Source organism: Pseudopipra pipra, chromosome 16 (genome assembly GCF_036250125.1).
Source record: "Pseudopipra pipra isolate bDixPip1 chromosome 16, bDixPip1.hap1, whole genome shotgun sequence".
Taxonomy (NCBI): domain Eukaryota; kingdom Metazoa; phylum Chordata; class Aves; order Passeriformes; family Pipridae; genus Pseudopipra; species Pseudopipra pipra.
In genome coordinates this window covers 8,320,626-8,332,496 of record NC_087564.1, presented here as the reverse complement: position 1 = coordinate 8,332,496, position 11,871 = coordinate 8,320,626, and positions in this window count along the sequence as shown.

The window sequence follows — 11,871 nt, the reverse complement described above, 5'->3', positions numbered from 1 at the left end:
CAGCCCAGTGTCCCTGGGCCTTACTCGTCGCATCCCCTTGGATGTGGAAGGAGGTCCTGCCACTGTTTCTGTCGTACCCAATTTCAGCAGGCTTTTAGGAGCACTTAGAAACATTTCCCCCCCCTCACATTTTAGCTTTGATGTACTTCCTCAGTGTGGGTCGCCTGTGAACTTCGGGGACATTTGGGAGGGGTTTGGTTTCCCTGGGACACTTCTTTTCCTGCACAGTGAGTTCCACATTTGCAGCTGTGGGGCCGCCCACGAAGGGCTGTGCTGGGGGAGTTCAGTTCTGAGGAGTGTCCATTGTTCACATCCACTCAAGACCAAGCTTATTTCTATTTCATATGAATTTTCAAGATCTTAAAGAGTCACTGCATCTCCATGGGAGTAAATGGAAAATGTATGTCAAGCGAGGTACGACAGAAAATTACCTTTTTTAATAGGTTTGCCTTGTTAATGAGTCCACTGATAAGATATAATGACTTGGGACCACAGAAAAGATTCAAAGAAAGGCAGTGTTTTCCTTTTGTCTCACAAGTGACTCTCAGCTGAGAGAAATAACACTCTTTCTAGAACAGCAACTATAGCAACAGGAGGATTTGACTGAGTAGAGGTCAGAGAGTATAAGTTGTTTTTCACTGCTGATTTTAACATGCCATCCTCACAATTGGCTATTACCTGTGGTGTTAGAAGCCCTTTGCTGTGATTATATTTCATCCTGTGCTACAGCAGTGCTGAATAATTAAAGCTGTCAACAGAAAAATGAAGTATCTATACACCTTTGAGAAAACTTCAAAACAATTTGATCTCCCAGTTATCTCAAGAAAATTATTAACAAAAGAAGCTATCCACAGGGCAGGGAAAAACATGCCTTGAGGGCATCTCTGTGTATTTTCCACAGCTTATTGCATAGAACTTTGTCACCAGTGGCAGTCATATGAAATTTCCTGGCAACTGCAGGTACACGATTTCTCTGAAGTGTGTTGGGGTTAAAATTCATGCACCCACCATCGGGGTAAGAAAGTGCAAAGCCAGGGCTTGAAGGTCGGGCAGTGGGGTGCTCCCGTACCCAGCCTGTTGCTCATTATCCCGTCTGATTTAAGGAGGGAAAGGTACATGACACGTTTTCATCTTCATGTCCTAAGCCATGTCCTGACCTGCTGTGCTGCTCTCTGGGTGCTGTCAGGTATATCAGTTCAGAGCTGCCTGTGTCCCACCAGGATGCAGGCAGACAGAGGAAAGGCTGCATGTTGTCCCTCCTCTATTCTTCCTCACTGAGCATGCATGTGTGCCCTCTAAGATCCTTTTCTGTTAAGCTGTGAGTACAGCTATCATGTTATTTTGGGGGATGGGGGTGGTACTGAGAATACACAACTTGCTTTGCAGCCACAATAAAGATTAAAGTTTAAAGAACATTGGCACAGGCTCCTCCAGACATGAAAGCAAAAGCAGCAGCACTTTCCCTGGGGATGGCAGGTCTGTGTGTCTGTACTGCAGGGGTATTCATATGTCATGGGCTGTGTGTCTGCTCTGAATGTGCCTCCTGTTGGTGTTGAGCTGTGGTGTGAGTTGGAGGGATCCCGCTGCCATTATGGCTTTAATGTGCAGGGAGGGACACATGTGCAGCTATCAAGGTCTTACTGTAACAGAATCATGCCAGAAATCCCTTACTGCCGTTAACACAATTCAGTTTTTCCAAGGACACAAAATCTCAGCGCACTGGTCAGTACAACAGGCACCAGTTGCTCGTATTGTAGGACTTCAGCAGAACTGTGTGAAAAATGTGCAGCCAACTTGCTAAATACAAAAAAAATAACGTGGCAATGCTCTCTGTGTAACGTTCTGGGGCTGGCAGAGTTTTCACAGGGCTGTAAGGACTGCTTTACTTTGCAATACCCTCCCATAGAAATGTTGTTCTCCTTCCTTTTTTCATTACATCGTTACACCTGCTTTTTTAGGTCCTCTGCATCATAAAGGAAATGTGTGCCTTGTGGGGTTCTGTGCAATAATACCCCTGTAGCTCAAGCTGAAGTTAAAGATAAACCCTTATCTTCCCTGGGTTGCTTGCATGAAGCTCCACAAATCCTGAAGCCATTAAACACACGCAGACTTGGGTCTCGGTGGAGCTCATACTCACATACTCAGTTACACAAGTTTGTCCAAAGGCAGTTACCTGGTCAAAGGAATCAGAAACCTGGGTAATATCTGTTTGCAATTATATGTACTAATTGAGCACACAGCTCAGCAGGAAAGCTGCCATTTGCATATACAAGTGCCCCATGGATGTTAGTCATCTGTGTATATGTCATGGTTTAGCTCCAGTGGGCAGCTCAGCCCCACGCAGCCACTCACTCACTCCCTCCCAGTGGGATGGGGGAGAGAATCAAAAGGGTAAAAGTGAGAGAACTTGTGAGTTGAGATAAAGACAGTTTAATAGGTAAAGCACTCACACAGCCCCATGCTCAAGAAGGGCAAGATTATTTGATCTCTAAGGCCAATGGAAAGAACCAACTTACTTCCCTGCTGGAAACTTGGTTTTATCTGTGCTGAGTTTGAGAAGTTATCACATGCCCAGAGGTTGGGGTGGCTTTAGTTTCAAGCGTGTCTGTTTTTGTGCACCACATGGAGCAGTTTAATATTTGGCTTTTTAATGATGCTCAAGTGTCTGCTTTTAATCAAATGGCCTACAACAGTCAGATTTTCTCTTGCATAAGGCAATAAATGACTCATGCCTTCATGTCCCGTTCCTTCAGGACAGACATATAACAAGCTGCTTTGCCCCCTGTTTTTGCCTAGGGCTTTATTTCACTCTCTCTATATACACACCTATATATATTTTTCTGCATTATATACAGAGTGTAGAATAAAATATATATGTGCCCATGTATTTATTCAGAGTCTGGAGACAAAGAAATACATCTATATATAAATATACAGAGTTAACCTCTTGGCAGGGGGAATTCAGCTGTGGAGAAGAGGCTGTTGGGGTTGGTGTGTCCTGGAGAGCCAGCAAGCAGGGCTTGCCTGAGGCTCTGTGCTGCCTCAGCACACAGTGCTGGGATGGAGCCCGAGGGTTTGCCTGCTCTTGCTTGGAGAAGCTCCCGGGGCTGCAGAAGCTGAGCCATGAGGCTACAATTTGAATCCCACGTTCCCAGTTCTGCCTTGCATTTGTTAATGTTTAGCTTGTGACTTCTGCCTTTTTCTTCTTTTCTGGCATCTTTTAAGGTTTATTGTGCTTATTTGGCTTATCGAGCCCTTACAGCAAAGCCCATCTCCCTCTGTGGAGATGTAGAGTGCACTGTACACGAACGTTTGGTGCCTTTAGGTTATGCCTACCTGGTATGTTGCAGCTGTTGTGAATTCAGTGTTGGTCGACTTCATAGTGAGTGGGATCATTAATAGTTCCCTCCTGTTCTGGTGCTCACAGAGCATTTGGATCATCCCTGGCACTGGCTTGGCCGTGTCTCCAGTGGGACTGTGGTGTACATGGCACAGCCAGTGGGAATGGCAGCTCCTCCCTGCTGCCCTTCCTTTCCTTGGGGACTTTTCCCCATCTTGGAAATCAATACACCCTGCTAATCCATACACTGATAAGAATGGCTAACTAAACCTTCAGTTCTTGAAAAAGGACATAATTTGGTTCTTCCTCCCTGCTTTGATCCCTTCAGTGCAACTTTCCTGACCCTCTCGGCATTTAACCATTTGTGGAGTTTCTGTACAATGATGGTTATAAAGTTCTGTTCATACTGCATTGCTGTCTTCTGCTGCATCCCTGGAAGTGATGCCACTTGCCACGAGAATAGCAGATGTACAGAACATTATGTAAAGAAAATTCATTCTTCTGTGGTGGGAGTTCCTCAAAAGGGCAGAAAATCAAGGCAATAAATCAATTGCATAAATATTCACATCAAAGTCTAAACCTGCAGGGCACACAGAAAGGGCACATATTGTTAAATCTCTCATTATTTATTGCTTTATCAGACAGGGCCATTATTGCATTGTAAAGGATATATACTTTCCCCATCATGAGAAGGAGAGAATTGTACAGCACCAGTAAATCAGGTTATAAATTGCTGATATATACAGACCTAGATCCTAAGCCCACTGGAGTGGAGGACATGCTCTCATGGTTTAGAAGTTGTGCTTCTGGTCACATTTCCCCCCTCCCCCCCCTTTATTTCCAATTACCTAGAAAAAAATAAAAGACTTAAAGCATTACAGCTGGTGTTATTTAAGGAAGTGAGGGTGAGGAAGTAAGGGTCAGCTTTTTGATTGTAAACTGGGATTATTTGGGAAAAGTGATGGACAGTGCATTGTTGATCAAATGTTCAGGCTGTATCTCAGCTTTGGGAATGTCTCAAGCAAAGAGGTTTGGTACTGAGTGGGTGACCCCGCCTGCAGCTGTAGTACTTGGAAACAAATGAGGACCAAATTCGTCCCTATTGTCTCTGATGTCAACAATCTGAGGAGGACAAAGATTAGCAAAATATTGCAGTCAGATATTTCTGCTCCAGAAATGCAGAGGAAGCCATGGCAGTGAGTATCTCACGCCCCTCTGAGGCTTTTCCCCCTCCAAAATCCTGTCAAGTGGACAAAAAACAAAGGCAGGATCCTGCCTTCTGTGGGCAGCAGTGGGACACACTGTGAGAAATCCAGTGTTATCTGCATTGAGGGATGCATTTCCATCTATATTTACATCTAGATCCTGTTAGGACCTACATCAGACTGATGTTTCAGTTTAATGGTTAAATGGAGAATAATAAGATATTTCTGTGAGTTAACCTGGGGCTGATAGAAGAAATGGGAAAACAAACAGCCAACAGTTGCCATTTGGGATCAAACAGGATTATTTTCGTTGTCAGATTGAAATTAAAATGATGCTCGAGTTAGTCTTTTGTTGTTGTTGTTGTCTTTTATCCTTCTTAAAACAGACATTGAACTAGATTCCAAAGGAATTTACTTTAAAACCCAGCAGCGAGGTTAAAAGCCAAGTTATCGTGTGGTTTATCTGAAGAAAGAAAATGTTCCTGTAGTATTCTCAAGGCTGAAAAGCAGGGATGTGCTGGAGTTGAACAGCACTAATCACAAGTCCTGTGTGAGCCCATGGGCACTGCCCAGACTCTGCTCCCTGGGGCAGCCTCTCTCCATCCCTCAGCTGCACGTGGCTCAAGCTCAGTGTCTCAAAGTGAGTGTGGCTGGTCCCGGTGAGAAGCCAGTCCTTGCCATGGGGAAAGCAGATTCACTTGCTTCATGTCAGTAGTTTACAGGAAGAAAGTCTCATTTCCCCCATAAGTACAGCTTGGAAGAGCCACAGCTCTCTGTGGCTGCCCACGCTGTGTGAGTGCTGCGGAGTGTGCAGTTAAAAGGAGTACTTGAGAAAACCAAGCCACGGAAGTTGTTGGGTTTTTTGGAGTGCTTTCAAACAATGAGCCCTTAAATGTTGGTTAACTCCTTACAAAACGGTGCTGAGCCAAGTCCTGTTCTTCTGGATGGGAAAGCCTTGTGATTCGCTGAGGAATGTAAATTGTATTTCTTTATATATTTCTTCCACGCCTTTTATATAAAATTGAAAGAAATGGTATAAATTAGACTCATTTTTTGCTCTGCCCTCCAAACAAACATATTTTTATAATAAGAAAAACATTAGGTATGTGAATTCAGTGATGTTTTACTACAAACATATCTGCCTACAAAGTATGTACTGAGGGTAAGGGAGGCCGGCAGAATTAGATGTGGAAGCAGAAACTTTTTAGTGAGATTTGATCTAGGGGACTAAAACATCCACAGCCACTGGCTCACAAAAAAAATTCCTTTTTTTTCCTCCTGCTCTGAGAAGCCCCCAAAAGCTTTTCTGGGAGCCTTAGTGGCACTGCTGGTCTTTAGGGGCTATTCTCAGCCCCTGAGACTGTATAGGTGTTACAGAGTGGAAAGGAAAGATTTATGCTATCTGAAGGAGTCCAAGACTGATCTTTTCTACCTAAAGGAGTCCTGGGGTGCACATGGAGCAGGCTGAGCTCTGGGACAGAGCAGGACTCCAAGGGGAGCATTGGTTCTCCATCTCCTGTATTCTGACACTCCCAAAGGCACCCAACCCTGAGGCGACTGGGAAAAAAATTTAGAAAATGTCATTCTTCTCTGGGGAACTTTATTTTGACTGTGTCCTTAAATGGAAAGATTTTGAATCAAAGCTATTTCCACAGGAACCAAAGAGTTCAGGGTGTTTATTTATCTCCTTGTCACTAATAAAACCAAATTGCCTGTTAAAAATAGTCCTTGTGCCTTGTGCAAACAGGCAGGGCATGATGCAGCAGACAGGGAACGAGACTGGAAAATGACTGATCCCAAAAATTTTTTCTCCATCTGCCATGAGGTTTTGGGGAAGCTCTCAGGTCTCTGTTTTGCTGCATGAAGCCCTGGAGATGGAGCATCCTCCTGCCAGGAGGTGTTTGCCTGCTATGTCCCAGCCCTGTGGCCACCCCACCCCAGGGCTCGTAGCCCTCTCTGTCCCCAGCCTGGCACCTCGAGCACTCACAGCTGAGGTGCAGATGGTGTGTGGCCAGCAATGAGCCTCCCTTTCTGCTCTCAGGGCACTGCAGCACTAACACCCCCCTTCTCAAGCATATGCCAGACACAAGCATCTCCCTCAGCCCTTCTCGCTGCCCAGTAGGAACTCGCTGCAGAGGAATGGGTTTTCCTCTGTCACCACAAACAATCAGGCTGGGAACCACCGATGCTTTCATGCAAACATTGTCAGGGCCATTGATAGGACCTGGGGTTGCACAATTGCAGTCTCCTGAGGAGCCGATCAATCGAATATAAGAATTGTAAAAAACAGTCATTTATTTCTCATTAGATGTCATTTTTATGCCACATCCTCCTGTCAGGCCCAACACAATGAATATATCTTGGGAAGTGCGGGAGGACACCCTTCCCAGTGCAAAATGCTGAAGAGAGGAGCTGCAGGGGCAGCTGCTCTTTCCTTTGCCAGCTGTACCCTGCTAACAACAGCCATTGTCTCTCCAGCAGGAGAAAAACCTAAAATCACTCCATGTGCTGGGGCAACCTAATTGGATATTCAATATTTGTGTAACAAGCTGCAACCAGGAGAAGTAGCAGGGCTGTTGTAACACTCCAAGGAAATGAAGATGGATGGACTCCCAGTGTGGTGTGAGCTGCCAGCACCGGCAGCGAGGAGGGGCAGTGTGGTTTGGGGCATCTGTGTGGTTTGCACCTGCCAGGCCTTGGAGCAAAGGTCTTGGTAAAGCTCCTGGTGGGTAAGGAGAGGAATGAGGCTCAAAGTGCAAGAACAGGAGAAAGGATGGGGCAAACCTGGAGAAACAGCATCGCCTAAACCCACACATCACCTTTCAGCTTCTCCATAAGTAACATTATTTTTCTAATGCTTCATTTTTGCCCAGCTAAAGGATTGCAGGCACCTCTGGGGACAGCGGGGAAATGCAGTGCTGGAGTACATGGAGTACCTGAGGGAACTACTACACAGGTTTGCATTTGCAAAATGTTTTTAAACTGCACATTTGTTGGCATATAAATGCAACATCGAAAATCATTAGGAATGAAACAGCAGCAGGAAGCTGTGGACATGACCTGCAATTGTCCTGGGACAGCAGAACCCTTCATCCTTATCTGCTGATCCGTACCTCTGATCGTATCCACATCAGAGAGATCTGCTGAGGGTTTTTCTCATGTGACACGAGCATCACCCAAAGGACTGTCACCATTTCAAAGACTCCAGCACCTTTCTCTTTTCTTATGTGGATGTGTTTGTGTGCATCCCCAGCACCATCCAGCTCTGTCCCTCTCCCCACTTCAGCTTCCTGCAGCAGGCAAGCCCCGAGGCAGCACATGGGACACACGCTAATATTTATCACTTTGCTGTTATTGATTAGTCCCTCAGGGACTTGCAAATAATTCAGTCTGAATAATAGCATCCAGTGAGTGCAGCTGCAGTGACTGGTGACACATCAGACCTGAGGGGGAAGGAAAGAGCCTTCCCTGGAAACTTTGATGTGGGGACAGGTGCGCTGCTATGTGGGTGGACATATTTCATCACCATTGCTGTGGGTGATGGATGGGTGACAAAACAGCTCCAGAAAGACCGAATAGGAAAGTTAGAGCACAAAAGAGCTTTACATCAGATTTCCTTTAATATGAAGCAAAACCCAGTGCAGGAGGGGGACACCACTCTGGGCTCTGGCTTTAGGAGCACAGCTTGGAGTCCCTAGGCAGCAAAGGCTTCTTTCCCTTCTGACACATTCTGATGCTGCAGCTGATTTTCCAGTTAGGTTTGGAGATGACAGTACTGTCACACAGCTGTGCTTTTTTCCAAGTAGTTAAAAAGTCATATAGTAAGCAAAACTCCCAAGCTTCTGATGAAACCTGTCTCAGGAGGGAGTTTTTTCATCAGAGTATTGACTGGTGTTCTGTTAAAAGGCAAATATTAAAACCCAGGACTTCAGGTAACTCCAACCCAAACTTTGATGAAATCCAGATGAAAAAATGGGATTCCCTGGAATTACATATTGCTGAAATATTCTGTGGGGCTGAGGTAAGTAAAAGGGTTTGTCCTAATGTGATCAGAAATGTCACAGGGAGAATTTCATGCCATTCAAAGTCACTCAGCTAACAGCACCTGCACCAAAAGCTGTGCCCTTACATCCTATATCACCTTCTCCCACTGAGCTCCCAGAGAAAAAATACTAAGCATTAGAGGAAACCAAAACAAAAATCCCTCAGACTTACCCCCCCAGACTTACAGACCATGCTTTGCTTCTAGTGTGCACTTGAGCTGGCTTTACTGACCTTTGAGTAACCATGACTCATATTTCCCCCATCACCCCTTATTTTTTAAAATACTCTAGAAGACCTTCAAGGCTTGGTCTGGAGCCCTTCATTGGCTCTGTGCATGGACAGGATCTCTTCCATGACACTGTGGTTCTTCCAGTACATCAGAAAAAAAATTCCTTTAAACACACCCGCAGTGTAACTCATCTGAATTAGTCCTGCTGCTGGTTGTGGGAGGAGAACCACTTGCAAAGCAGGCAATGAATCACTTGAAAATTAATATTAAGCTTGTTTGGAAGTGAAACCAGAAGAACTGAGACAACACAGACTCTCCCCCCTGTGGGAGACAGAGCTGCTTTGGATGGCAGCAGAAATCCCCTTATCACGCCCAGCGCACGCCGCAGGCGTGTTTGGTGTGTGCAGCATCCTCCTGTCTGCAGGCCTGCTGTGGGATAACCACACGAGGGTTCAGGGGGTTGTAATGGCCAGCACTTCAGAGGGTTGTAATGGCCAGCACTTCGTGGGCCCTCTTAGCAGCAAATTGCAGGGGGTGAGCTGAGACAAAGTGCTCCAAGCCTTCTACTCACTTCCCAGGGGCCGTGCCCCCACCTCCTCTCACAGGGGGAATAAATCTTCCCTGTCTTTCCCTTGGCTGCGACAGCACCAAGCTGATCCAAAACACTTGTTCATCCCCATCCAGACACAGGATCCAAGGCGGGATCCCACGTGCTCCAGGGTGTGTGGGATGCTCACACTGCCATCACCCTGCCAGGCTTTCTGCAGAGCACTGGGCTGCCTGGGGAGCTTTTGGCAATAATTGGTGGTTTTCCATGGGAGCTGTTAGATAATGCTCGGGTTTCTGTGGAGCTGCACTAGAAAACGTGGATGGACCTGTCAAAAGACACAAACTATACTGCAGTGTAATATGGACATGGAAAGGGGCCAGACTCAGCTCTTCTTTTCACAACAAAACAAGGGTTATTTCAATGTATTTTGAATATATAATGCTTTTTGTGGTTGGTTCAATTCAATCCATCAAAAATCCTGAAAGAATTAGAGGGAGAAGAGGAAGTCAGGGGTGGCTGGAAATCGAGCCAAAAAATTAGGCAAATAAAAAAACCCCAGACTGTTTGTTTGCAGGCAGCAGTATTTGGGGTTAATGACACTTTTTATCCAGACTCGAGCAGAGAAAAGGAAATTCTTAAGACTTAAAAATATTGCTGTAGCGTGAACCACAGTTCTCAGCCAGCTCTTGTTCTGAAGCTATTTATTTGCCATGACTAATTTGGAGTTTCAAATGCGGTCACCGCCTCACACGTGGCGGTGCCTGAGCTCTCTGGGCACTGGGAGCCCAGGAAGGGAATGCTGCTGATTCCCACTGGCAGTGCCAGCCCTGCTCTGGAGCCCAAAACCAAAAACTATTAACCCTGAGTTTCTAAAATGTATTTCACGTGTGTGCATGGGGATGTTCCCACACTGAAATTAAAGTGCAGATGCAGATCAAATCGCTGCCTCACTATTTCTCATCTTGCCCTACTTTTTTTTTTGTTTATTAATGAGCCCAGAGACACTGAGAAGCCAAGTGTCTTGACAGTGCAGAGGTGGTTTAGGAAGGGCTGGTGGGCTGCAAATCTCCTGGCAGCAGGATCAGTGCCTAGCTCAGCTTTGCAGTTGCCCCTGTTTTAAGGGTAAATATACTGTTAAATTTATTGAACTGATCATCACTTCCCGGGGAGCAGGAGAGGCAGGCAGCACTTCAAACACAGGTGGTTTAAGAGTTCTCTCCCTGCCCCATCTCCTCTGTGGATTGAAGAGAGCATGTCCCACTGCCCCTTTCCCAGCAAAGGCAGTGTCTCCATCTGCCATTAATAAGGATGAGAAAGGGGGGACTTGAGGGGATTCTGGGTTCATTTATGGCAGTGCCACTTTCAAATTCCTTCAGTTCTGTGTGACGCACATTGGGCATGAGCTGAGATGCACCAGGCAGAGGGATGGGCTAAAAATAAACCTGGAGTGTCACTGCTGTGTTAGTCTCCTGTTGATATTTCCTGGTTTGTTCTGTAACATCTTCAAGGCCAGTCAAATGGGGGGGAAAAAACGTAAAAGAGGGAATTTTTGCTTTTGAGGCTGGATCAAGAGTGTGCTGGTACAAATTGTGTCATTTCACTGAGTGCCTGCAGAGCTTTGGTACTGGTTCACACTCGTGCTAAATAAAAAAGTATACAGCTTGTTCTAATTCTTAATGCGTTATTATATTGATACCAATTCAATTTATGTTAATTAATTAAAGGAATGAACAAATTAATTCAGCATTTACCTACCCATGTGAAAGGAAGGGACTGAGGTGCAACTTGGACTCAGCAAGCACTGGCACCCCGAAAACTGAGACCAGGGGCACAGGAGGTGGTAATCCATCAGACCTTGGGTTCAGGACTTGTTGGCTGTATGGAGAGAAAGACTAAATTGGAGAGAAAAGCTTCCAAATAGGGAATTTTGGAAAGAAGTTCATGCTTTTAAATGCATTTGGATGTTGCATTAATTGCCTGGGAGATGTAAGGTCTCTGCAGTGGTCTCTGCATCCCCACTCTGTGGTGGGCCAGAGTGGTCCCCTGCACTGTCCCCTCCCCAGGGACACCCGCCTGCCCGTCCTGGCCTGGCTGGTCCTGCTGTGGCCAAGCTGCCTGGAAAGTACCTCGCAGCACTTTTGCTTTTTTCCTGGAGGCAAAATGTAATTTCTTCCTCTGAAGGCCATGGCTGGAGCTGTCCTCTGCTAATGAATGCACACCATCAGTGAGCAGTAATGGAAAATCGGGGATGACGTGGCAGGCAGTGGCTCGCTTTCAAGGCACCAAAAAAGCCCTTTTAAATTTAAATTTAGCAAAGAATTAAAAGCACATATAGGCAGACTCTATTAGAAAGTGAAATATTTGATCTTGGCTATTAATCTGTTATAAGCATACTTTCATTTCCTTGCCATATGTATCCAGTGATAGACTTGCATAAATGAAATCACATTAAAATGTACTTTATGTTTCTAGTCAAATCTCTTTTATTATTATGCAAGTCCTA